The sequence below is a fragment of the Portunus trituberculatus genome, chromosome 29 (genome assembly GCF_017591435.1).
Source record: "Portunus trituberculatus isolate SZX2019 chromosome 29, ASM1759143v1, whole genome shotgun sequence".
NCBI classification, from domain to species: Eukaryota; Metazoa; Arthropoda; class Malacostraca; order Decapoda; family Portunidae; genus Portunus; species Portunus trituberculatus.
In genome coordinates, this window is record NC_059283.1 from 10,545,333 (window position 1) to 10,557,903 (window position 12,571).

The window sequence follows — 12,571 nt, forward strand, 5'->3', positions numbered from 1 at the left end:
AGTGATACTGTGAATTCATAAAACTCTGTAAATGTTATTCTGAATAACCCTTTTAATGAATAACTGTACAGTAGTGGGCGCAGTGTGGCGGGATAGGAGCCGCCGCACCCCGACGCTCAGCCTGGCCTGGCTGGGGCCACCCAAGTCTAGCCGAATGAGCTGAAGACTATACCCAGGCCGCCCCGCCCTCCAGCGCCACCCACCGTTAGGTTTCCGGCGGCGCCTTCACCGCATCAGGCCAGACCGCTGTCAGGAAACAGCCTTTCCCAGCGCCACACACACGCACGCACCACATACACACAGGTTCACAAGAGGAGCATGGCGTCTCGTGTTGCTACTGCAGCTACACAAGTGTGACGCAGTAAGGCGTGGCCACACGTGGACAAGCCTCTAAGCTGACTGCTGCAGTAGGAACGTGATGTCCTTCCTGATGCTTTCCGGCTCAGTGCCCGGGTCGTACCGCATGAAGGGCTTGCCGCTCTTGGTGACGAGGAACTTCTCCCAGTTCCAGCGGACGTCGTGGGTCTTGAGGGGTTTGTAGGACAGGGAAGACGAGTCGGCAAAGGTCAGGCGCGTGGAGGGACAGTACGCCTGCGGAACAAACACGCCCGTCACACCAGCCCATCCTGCTTCTCACCACTCACCAAAACCTTGATATGTTCACACCAGCAAGAATAATTCTCTGGATAACTCACACCATCTGCTATCTCAGTAATTTCTAACAATTTGATTTTCACCTATAATATAGCCATGACTTCTTAAAATCTTGTCTTTTGAAGCCTTCCTTTAAGACCACAGCCTGCTTGTCTGAACAGTTAGGTACAGTACATCCATTTCAGCACAGGGAACATACATCATGCTGACCACTGTCCACTGCTTCCTATCATTATACTTGTAATGCCAAATTCCTGACGCTTAAGACATACAACTTCCGCCGCAGAGAAGCTGCCATCAACATGCATTACCTTCAGGTAAGTGTACAGAGGGTGTTCCTCCTCCCCGTTCACGTCGATCTTCTTGAAGAATGGGAAGGTGGGCTCGAAGCCGTTCCCAGGACGCACGTACTTGAGACCGTTCATGAGTTCGTCGCCATTGCTCGCTGGTTCTTGCTGAGACAAGAAATAACCATAAGTAGCTACAGTTCTTGTGTTCACTAACGTGCCGAGACTCTAACACTTGATTGCAATGTGAACTGAACAGAGGAGTCACGTACCTTCCCGAACTGGTTGCAGGGGAAAGCGAGCACGGTGAGGTTGGCGAGGGAGTTGTGTAGCTCATTCAGTTGGTGGTACTGGGACGTGAGGCCTCAGTAGGTGGCCACGTTCACGATCAGCACCACCTGTCGGCACCAAGCACACCATTACTTGTGTAACACTCACTCACCAATACTGGCCATGGATTTGTACTCAGCATCAAGAAAGATTCATGTTAAAAAGGCGACGTTGTGGCAAAACATTATATGCATTCTTTTTCGTGTGTCTAAACAACATACAAACCAGAATATCTTATTATTTTTTTCTCTGTCTGTCTGACACACACACACACACACATTGTTTGTCTGTCTATCTGCATGTGAGTCAGTCTGTCTCCCTCTTACATATACAGACATGCATTCCTTCATCATACACAAAAACAGTTCCTCTCTACTCTATTATTCTGGTCACACCTATACAGTCTGCGAGGCTGACATTTGCTAGGGAACAAGACACGAAGCCCTCACTCATCCCCCGCTGCCCCTGTGCACCGCGAGGGACGTAGATTACCCACCTGTCCACGGTAGTCAGACAAGGAGACGTTTTTAGTCTCGAAAAGATCCAACTCCTCGAAGTCATAGATGGTTCCTCCTTCAGACTGGTGGTGGTAGCAGGGCCTGGACGCCACCCTGTCCTGCGCTGCCACTCCCACCGCCGCCAGGGACACCAGCCCTGCCCACAACATCCTGCGAGAGAGAGAGAGAGAGAGAGAGAGAGAGAGAGAGAGAGAGAGAGAGAGAGAGAGAGAGAGAGAGAGAGAACAGTTAGACATCATTAAGTGTGCTCTTAAATGATTCGAGGAGCTTTGAGCGATTACTTGCAGTGTCCGTCAATGGCTCTCGGTGTATTTACCTATAGTTGTATTTACCTAGTTGTAGCTTTACAGGGCCTGGGCCTTACGCTCGTGTGGCCCCGTCTCCATATCTAAACTTATCCAAATCTACACCATCTATGTATGTGTGTGTGTGTGTGTGTGTGTGTGTGTGTGTGTGTGTGTGTGTGTGTGTGTGTGCACTGCTACTTGGCATACAAAGTTCTCAAGCCCTTAAAGGAGCCTGAGGGGATATAACTTTTCTATCTCGTTCCTGTATGCATGAACGAAGCGATCCAGCGGTATCCTATAATCAAACAGTCAAAGTTGCACGGCGAAATGTGTGCCCGTGTCCACAAAGGCGTGAGAGCAAAAGACTTATGTAAAATGGAAGGCCGGGGATCAACACCCTTCTTACCTGGAGGCTGGGAACACACTACGCACTGGTCGTCCTGCCGGCACCGAAGCTCACTGGGTAGCGGCAGGTCACCAGCTGCACAAACCCTCGGACAGCCCAAGGCCAACCTTTAATGGGTGCAATCAGGGCTTATCAAGACCTGCCGCACTGGACACCGCGGTCTGCCACACAAAGGCGCCACAGCTCAACGCACCTGGCAACTGACGGACCGCGACCTGCTCCACCTGCGCCCATCCCAACCCTCGGCAGATGACCTCAGCCAATTGACTCTAGCTAGGGGTCTTAAACGCTCAGGACCATTTTCAAAGGACACAAATATGATTACCTGGGTTGTCAAGAGGTGCTTTTCCTATTGATAGTCTCAGTTAGTCTGTGATGCATAAACATAATGACGACTGAAACATTCTTATGGAGGAAATTGTGACTGTCGAAATATGACCTATAATTACTGATGCTCCTTTCGCAGACCAGAATTTACACACTGAAATCTTTTAATGGACATGCAAAACCGACCCTTCAGGTGAGAGAGAGAGAGAGAGAGAGAGAGAGAGAGAGAGAGAGAGAGAGAGAGAGAGAGAGAGAGAGAGAGAGAGAGAGAGAGAGAGAGAGAGAGAATTACGGAAAGATTTGTCAGTTTATGTATTTTCCTACAGAATATTCTACTTTTGATTATCTTTGTAATGTTTTGGCGTCATAAGTTAATAAAGAAGGAAATAATAAAACTAAACCTCGGACAAAGCTAGGTGAAATTTAGAGGCAGTGGTAGCGAGAATAGGTGTCGTGCCGTGATAGGTAAGCACTACATGTGTGTTGTAAAGGTTAAATAATTGTCTCCAGTGCACGGCGTGAGGAAATGAAACGTTTAAATGTTACGTTTGTTCATCAGATGATTGGATGATTGGTGAATATCTGTGTGTGTGTGTGTGTGTGTGTGTGTGTGTGTGTGTGTGTGTGTGTGTGTGTGTGTGTGTGTGTGTGTGTGTGTGTGTGTGTGTGTGTGTGTGTGTGTGCTTCCGCTTCCTCCTCCTCCTCCTCCACCTCCTTCTCTACCCACACCACTGACAGCAGAGTGAATGGTAAGGACTCCTTGCTAAACTATTGCTGGTATCATGAACACACCCTTGACAACCCTCAACAACCTCCACCGAAGCGTGTTGTATGTCGAAATAAAACAATGATATATTGAGAGTATGGTTCATGGACTCAATGACTCAATGACTGCAATGATGCACTTCCGGAGGCGTGATCGCTTCACCTCACATGAGCCACGTGACCGGGGAGCGGGTGGCTCTGTGGACCAGATTCTGAATACCTTCTGCGTAGTAACTCCACTACATTCAAAGTGCTCCAATCAAAGCTACATTAGTTTTAAGGGCGTTTTTTTTTATTTTTCTTTACGGTTCTAGTGATAGATTAACAAGATATCTACACTATGAACATGAAAAACAGTCTTGAAAACACAGCTGATCATCTGTTGCCTTTAAAAACAGTCGCGGTAAGAAAGCAAAGTGTTTCTGAACACGGCCTGAGCTACACATTCACACACTGATCGTCTTCTATTACTTCCCTAACAGTAACACTCAACAATTATATTTGTTTAATGACTGGAACGTGCAGCACAGGATGCCGCCGCGACGTGTCACGGAGCACACCGGAGATGAGGGCCATGTAGAGTCCTACCTGGCAATTAGTTATAGTGCAATTAGTATCTAAGAATAGTCAACGAATTCATGGACACAAATGGGAGTGTACATGCAGCACACAAGAACTGACACGTTAGGACCCATTGGCTTCATGCACTTCACTTGTCTTATATAGCAGTGTTCTATACTATACCAAGCCATCTAACCAACGACATTGAATACAAAGCAAGATTATATAACAGAAAACTAGGGACAAAGAAATTGTCACTGTGACTCGGAACCTTCAGCGCCATCTGTTGAGTGTGCGGTAGACTAAAACAATGTCCATTTCAGGAAAGGCTACTGTAGTAATGCTCGACGACAACGAGCAAAATAATGACAAAATACATTGAATACATCAGATCCAATGAGTTATTGTAATTTCTTGTTATTGTTGTTGAAACAAATAAACTAAACTCATATAATATTTTTCACTTTATCTAAGCAATGAAATAATCGGCACTACTGAAGACAATTACAATTCAAACATTCCATATTAGAGTGATGCTTCATAATGAACGTAATGATAATATAACAAATAAAATAAATATCACAATTACGAATCACTTTAGTGTTTGATAGTGATTCATATGCAAAATATTCCTTCTGTGTGTGTGTGCAGAGAGAGAGAGAGAGAGAGAGAGAGAGAGAGAGAGAGAGAGAGAGAGAGAGGATGGGGGAGCGTGAGAGGTAATGAGGAAGGGAGGGAATAAAGAGTAATGGAGGAGAGGAGGGGCCATATTAGGTTCCGTCCGTCAATGGTGCTACTTTTTTTTTTTTTTTTTATACTATGTGGGCTTTTCACGGAATTTCTGGGCTAAAGGGGATACTTTTTAGGGTACCTCCTATCTCAAAGCCCACCCGCTAGGAAACCGTTGCAGTTTTTTTTTCTTTATACTTTTTTATTGGTCTATATTTTCATGTTCCTTTGTGCATGATGAGCAGCGTCACTCGGGCGGAGAGTCACCACTGGTTGTGTAAGGCTCCCTCCCACTCAGTCTCAGTCTCTCTCTCTCTCTCTCTCTCTCTCTCGTGTATAATTCATGGGTGGTAGTAGTAAAGTAGTAGTAGTAGTAGTAGTAGTAGTAGTTTTTGTTGTTATAGCAGTGGTAGCAGCAGCAGAAGTAGTAGTAGTAGTAGTAGTAGTAGTAGTAGTAGTAGTAGTAGTAACGAGAGCAACATTAGCGGCAAGAACAGCAAAACCACTACCTCTACCACGACGAATAACACAAACCAGCAACAACAACCACCAATACAAACTTAACCCGATCAAATTCTATACACACAGACTTCAAAATCCTCACTGTCCTTTGAACTAACTCCTCTTCACCCATATACGTGTACACCATCCTTCTCTCCTGACATCCTCTCCACTGGTCTACTGTCCTCTCCCTCCCTTCCTCCTTACTCCTTCACTCAGTCTACTTGTAAAGCTTCTGTTCACCACTAGCTATTGGTCCGTATTAAAAAAACGCTTTGCTCTTTCACCACGACAATTTTCCAAGGCCACAGTGATGATTAGCGGGGTTTCAAGAGTGTTTCTCCAGTTATTAATGTAGAAATCTTGTCATTTTGCCTCTAGAACCATATAAATACCTTAAAAAACTCGTGTAAATTCAACAAAGCCTTTTGAAATAATAGAGTTGAAGCACAGAAGTGTTTGATAATACGAGCCTGGTTCACATTTAGAAACGTTTTGCTCTCTTCACCATGACTATTTTCCAAGGCCACAGAGACGATTAGCAGGGTTTTTAGGAGTGTTTCTCCAGTTAGTAAAGTAGAAATCTTGTCACTCTGCCTCTAGAACCGTACAAACACCCTTAAAAACTCGTGTAAATTTAAATAAAGCTTTTTAAAATAGTGGAGGTGAAGCACATAAAAGTTTGAGAATACGAGCCAGTGTCCACTTCACTTCCTCTCTGAATCTGCCATGACCTCACAGTTACACGAAGTCTTAGCCACTTTCATCCAGCGTCAGTATTACTTTCAAGGACAACATTGTTTTCTCATTCTAATGCACCAAAGAATTTTATATTAGTTATCATGAAAATATCCTTAAAGATTTATGATGAATTCCTTAAGAGCATGTAGTAGTAGTAGTAGTAGTAGTAGTAGTAGTAGTAGTAGTAGTAGTAGTAGTAGTAGTAGTAGTAGTAGTAGTAGTAGTAGTTGTTGTTGTTGTTGTTATCAGTAGTAGTAGTAGTAGTAGTAGTAGTAGTAGTAGTAGTAGTAAAAGTAGTAGTAATAGTTTTAGTAGTTGCAGTAGTTGTTATTTTTATTGTTGTTGTTGTTGTTGTTGTTGCTGAAATGGCAATAGCAGTAGTAGCAAAAGTAATAGTAGTAGTAGTAGTAGTAGTAGTAGTAGTAGCATTTATTCATCGATTTATGTATCATTTACCATCTGTGATCATTTATTTATTTTCTTCCTCTTTTCTCCAATACAAGAGCGAATGTTTCAGATACGGGCGTTCATTCAGTTCCTTTGTTACATGTGCTGGTTCATTCCCCCTGCCAGCCTCTGTCCTCACCTCCTCACCGCTGCCTCCTGCTTTAACTTTGATATTTAAGATTCACTTGGGTACGTTTTATTGATTGTAGTTTCAGAGATACCATTAGGGAAGTGTGTGTGTGTGTGTGTGTGTGTGTGTGTGTGTGTGTGTGTGTGTGTGTGTGTGTGTGTGTGTGTGTGTGTGTGTATAGACCTTTTATTTTATTTATTTATTTATTTTTGTTGGGAAGCATATTTCTGAAATCTCTCTCTCTCTCTCTCTCTCTCTCTCTCTCTCTCTCTCTCTCTCTCTCTCTCTCTCTCTCTCTCATACGTGTTTCTCTTTTTGTTATATTTGATGTTTTTAAAGCAAACAGCTCATTTTATTAATGAGAGAGAGAGAGAGAGAGAGAGAGAGAGAGAGAGAGAGAGAGAGAGAGAGAGAGAGAGAGCAAGGGCGGAGGGAGACGAAAAACAGGCAAAATAGGAAAAAAGTAATTATAGGACAAGGTTACATAACTTTTTCCCTTCCTCTCTTCCCAGGAGTCCTTCAGCCTGGTTAGAAAGCATGACTAAAGGCGTGCCGTGTCTGGCCGAGGAATCTTCAGGCCTATCAATTCTTCCTGAGGACTAGACTACGCGAACTGGACGTAAAAACCGTAAAGAAGAGAAATAACACTGAACTGCCGCGTCAAATCATGTGCGTTGGCCTAGTGCTGGATGCCTCACACTGCCCGCCACTCGGCTTGATGGAATAGGCTAGCTAGAAATCCTATATCCGTCAGCTTTGCCTTCCCAGTCATAAGTGATCGGTAGGGTACACATTTTAAAAGCTGGATCAGACCCTTATTCAGAAATGCCTTGTTCTCTCACTACGACAATTTTCCAAGGCCAGAGACGATTAGCTATGTTTTCAAGACAAGTTTTCCTTTTAATAAACTGGAAATTGTGCCAATCCATCACCTGAACCATGAAAATACCCTTATTCTCTTCATAACCATAACACGGATTCATTCTACTTACTATTTGGTGATTTTATACAGATTCAGAAACTTATATGGGTATTAAAATAGCGAAGAATTTAGCTATTAATCTTTTGACCTCCATAGACCCTTCCCAATGTCAATAAAATGGTCTAATCACACCAAAAATTCATGATAAAATTACCTTCTAGTACTGAAGGGGTTAAAAACACGAGTATCTTCAACTTAAGCCTTTGGAAAGCAGTGATGGTGAGAGAGCAAAGCGTTTCAGAATACAGGCTTTATTCTAACAACTGGCAGTGTCGTAAAAAGAACCCCGGCAGTCAGAATTCGAACTAAGGACATTTTGCATTATACTCAGACATGCCAACAACTGAGCAACAGGGAAGGAGGATGAGAGCGGGAGGACCAGGAGAGGAGGAAGTTGCTTAGAATCAGGGATGAGGAACAGGATGAATAATAATAAGGAACACAAGGGAATACAAAGGATGAACAAATGATAGCCTGCCTTATCTGTTGTCTCTGGTCTCATGAATCTCTTGGTGATAAGTTGGCGGGTAAAAGTGAGGGTGGGTGAATGTACTGGTTAGAAGGACGCGCAATCACTCTCTGGCTCGTATTCTCAAACACTTCTGTGCATCGCCTTCTATATTTCAAAAGTCTTTATTCACATTCAAGCGATTTTTTTAAGGTGTTTTTACGGTTCTAGAGACAGAGTGACAAAATTTCTACATTATTAACTTCTTTTTTTTATGTAAGAGGGAGAACTACTAAGGGCAAAAAAAAGAATATTAGAAAAGGCACATTCGAATTGTAGTCTCTATAAAAGATTCAAAAGAATTAATAAAAAATTGGAGAAACACTCTTGAAAACCCCGCTAATCATATATGTGGCCTTGGAAAATAGACGGTGAGAGAGCAAAGCTCTCTCTCTCTCTCTCTCTCTCTCTCTCTCTCTCTCTCTCCATATTCAATTCGTGTCTTCCTCGCATGTCAAGATAACCTAGACTGACGTTGAGTAATCCCAAAACTTTCTACAGTTCCTCTCGTCAAGGTATCATCATCATCATCATCACCATCATTACTTCCCGTCTGGCCACACTAAGCTCTCTCTCTTGCTGCCGCCTGCCACGGTCCCTTCCTCTCCGTAATTAGAAACGCTTTGCTCTCTCACCACGACTATTTTCAAAGGCCATAGAGATCATTAGTCGTTGTCAAGGGTGTCTTTATGTGCTGATAATATGTAAATGTCGGTAATCCCTCAGTAGAATAATAAAAAAGCATCCTAAAAACTAGTGTCATTTTAATTAGACCGTTTGAAAGTAGTGGAGGTGAATAGAGCACAGGTTCGGAGTATCTATCTATGCGAGGGTTTTAAATTCTCGTTTTTATTTCTCTATTTCATTCGATGTTTTCCTAACGAGTTGCTGCTTCTAATTTCAATATTCAGGACTGATTCTCTCTCTCTCTCTCTCTCTCTCTCTCACCTTGAATCATCATAAATAATGCAGCGAAAGTAATTTGAGCTAAAAATAGAAGGAAAAATATAATAAAGGTGGCTTATAGATAAGTTTAATGATACGAGATAAAAGTATATAAATATCCTCCTCCTCCTCCTCCTCCTCCTCCTGCTCCTGCTCCTCCTCCTCCTCCTATTTTCCAGCACTTCACTTTTAGAAGACAAAAAAAATGAGACGAAAAGTTTCCAGTCATCCATAAATAAATCAAATAACGAAAAAAGATTTGGTAAAGAGAGAGAGAGAGAGAGAGAGAGAGAGAGAGAGAGAGAGAGAGAGAGAGAGAGAGAGAGAGAGAGAGAGAGAATATATATATCCAATCTGTTCAACCTTCGTCACAATACCGGATGTAAACAGAGGGATGTAAATAACTCAGTTTCCTCTTACGTAAAAAATAGACACACACAAATCATCTTTCCCCATGGCCAGCCAACCCTTGCTGCTCCTGCTTGGTCCCCCTGCTGTGCTGCATTCGCGGTCAGAAGTCAACTGCACCTGCCAATACGCCATATAAATCGGGAGGCGGTGGCGTAGTAGGTAAGGTGGCGAGAGTGGGATCAAGCAGACGTGCACATGTAGGTTCGAATCCCACCACGTACTGCCTTGATACTTTGCCATTTGTTGTGTGGTTTAAAGTTACTTAGATGTCACCATGGTACCCAGGTTCTAGGTGGTTACAATAAAGATGTTGATGGATGAATGGATTTTGGCTTTGGCGCCGCAACATCGAGGGTCTTGGGTGTAGATGTGGGCCCTGATATGGATAAAACTATAAATAAAATTGCCTGCGCCACTAATGGGTGGAAGCTTAACAGAGCTTCCAATACCTAGAGGCGCTATAGGCCAGGACATAAAAAAAAATCTTTAGAAATGCCTCCCTCTCTCACCGCGACCATTTTCAAAGACCGCAGAGACGATTAGCCGAGTTCTAAAGAGTATTTGTCGTGTTGATAATGCTGAAAACTTGTTAAAATGTCACTAGAATTACGGGAGCACGCTTAAAAACCGGTGTCACTTCAACTAGAGTCCTTTGAAAACAGTGAAGTGTTTCAGAACATGGGCCAAATTATGCCTTTTCTTTCCCCCGATCCTCAGCCCTCACTGTTACGAAATCTGACCAGGGGAGTTGGTATTAACGGAAAGCAAGGCGGTGTAAGAAAACCCTCTATTCAAAAACGCTTTGTTCTCTCGCCACGACTGTCTTCAAAGGCCACAGAGATGATTAGCTGGGTTCAGTACCATGAAGCGTTTTCCTATTCATTCTGCTAACTAACTGGTGATTTTATACAGCTTGAGAACCTTATGTGGGGACTAAAATAATGAAGATCCTATTCATTAATCTTCTGATCTCCATAGACCCTTCCTAATGTAAGTAAAATCGTTTAATCATACCCAAATCTCATGGTAAAAATGTGTCCCAGTACTGAAGAGATTAAAAGTGTTTCTCCTGTTAACTATTTTTCAAAGGCCAGAGAGATGCTTGCTGGGTTCTTAAGAGAGTGTTTTTCCTGTTAACTATTTTCAAAGGTCACAAGAGATGCTTAGCCGGGTTGTTCACTCACACACTGTTATGACGTTTATTTCTTGACCCTTTGTGTTATTGTTACATCAAAGTGATACAAACTAATCAGAGTGCAGTTTGCAAAGATATATAAAATTCTCTCTCTCTCTCTCTCTCTCTCTCTCTCTCTCTCTCTCTCTCTCTCTCTCTCTCTCTCTCAGTGTGTGTGTGTGTGTGTGTGTGGAGTAACAAGTCCTGTTATCAATTCTACATGTCACCTTATGTTTCTTTTGTAATATTTGCATCCAATTTTCAGCATCCCAGTGCAGTCAAACAGAAAGACGACATGAAATGAAGTAAAAGTTGTATTGAAAATAATGTCATAATATTTGTAGAAACAAGATTTGCATGGCATGGTGGCAACATCACATGGGGGACCTGCGTGGGAGGGATGTAGGGAGGGAGAGTCTGTTGGGGTGGGGAGAGAGGGAGACCTTTAAACTTAGGGGGTATGCAGTGTTATTTCAACTTTCAGGGTCAGTTTCAAATCTTTCACACTGACATGATTTTTAGATATTTAAGGATGATAACATGCACGTGTGTGTGTGTGTGTGTGTGTGTGTGTGTGTGTGTGTGTGTGTGTGTGTTTAATAACATACAATTTGGTAACCTTATGCACGGGTAGCCATACTAATTAGTAGTCAGAGTATAGCATGTCATTAATCGTCCACGGGTTGAGTATTTCTCTTGTTGGCGAGCACCTTAAAATGTCACAAAGATGCTTGCTTCTGTTGAAATGTAGATTATTCCATTACTTGCCACAATAGCTTAGATCATATGGCACCTCTAGGATTAGCGGGAGAAAGCTACTACCAAGCAACTAGGTTTGGCAAGGATTCGAACCACATAGACCGGAGGCCCACAAGCCGCCATAACCAACTACGCCGTCTTTTGGCTATCTTTTGACTATTTTCAAAAGCCACAGAAATAATGAGAGGTATTCTTAATAGTGTTTCTCCTATCAATAATGTGAAAATCTTATCAATTTGTTCATTAAAACCACGCAAACTTAAAAAAAAAAAAAAGAGCTGGATTACTTCAACTAAAGCCTTTTTAAAGTATACTGGAGGTTGTACAGAGCAGAAGTGTTTCAGAATAAGACCCTGAGTGAGGTGTGTGATTCTACTAAAGCGGAGAAAAATCATACTGGTGAATTTTATTGTCGTCGTAATGCATGAGACAATGACGAAGAAGGACGAGTAGTAGTAGTAGTAGTAGTAGTAGTAGTAGTAGTAGTAGTAGTAGTAGTAGTAGTAGTAGTAGTAGTTGTTGTTGTTGTTGTTGTAGAAAAATGAGGAAACCGTCTTGCAGTTTTCTTTTCAAGGAGAAGAGGAGGAGGAAGAGAAGGGGAGAAGGGGGGAGGAGGAGGAGGATGAGATGAAGGGGGGAGGAGGAGGAGAGGAAAGCTCACGATTGTAACGGCCACGTGTATCTCCTTTGTTTACATGATATTCTGTAACACAACGACGACGAGGACGAGAATTTAGAGAAGCAATAGAAAACTATAAGTGATCCTCATTTCATGATAATTACAATGATAATGATGATAATGATGATAATGGTGGTGATAATGACGATGATGATGATACTACTACTACTAATAATAATAATAATGATAATAATAATAATAAAAGCGACTGTGTCATGTTCAGAACTCAGGACACACACACACACACACACACACACACACACACACACCAAGGTGAATGTTAAGACAGTGACAGTGTGTGTGTGTGTAAATGTAGACCACGTGGAAGAAATGCAAGATGGTGGAGAGCTCTCTCTTTCCCTCTCCCTCTCCCTCTCCCTCTCTCTCTCTCTCTCTCTCTCTCTCTCTCTCTCTCTCTCTCTCTCTCTCT

General features: G+C 42.7%; 1 pseudogene; it reads right to left on the reverse strand.

Moving 5' to 3' along the window:
- Window positions 1–32: 32 nt before the first annotated feature.
- The window catches only part of LOC123510437, a 25,246-nt pseudogene continuing 12,707 nt past the window's right edge, over window positions 33–12,571 (reverse strand).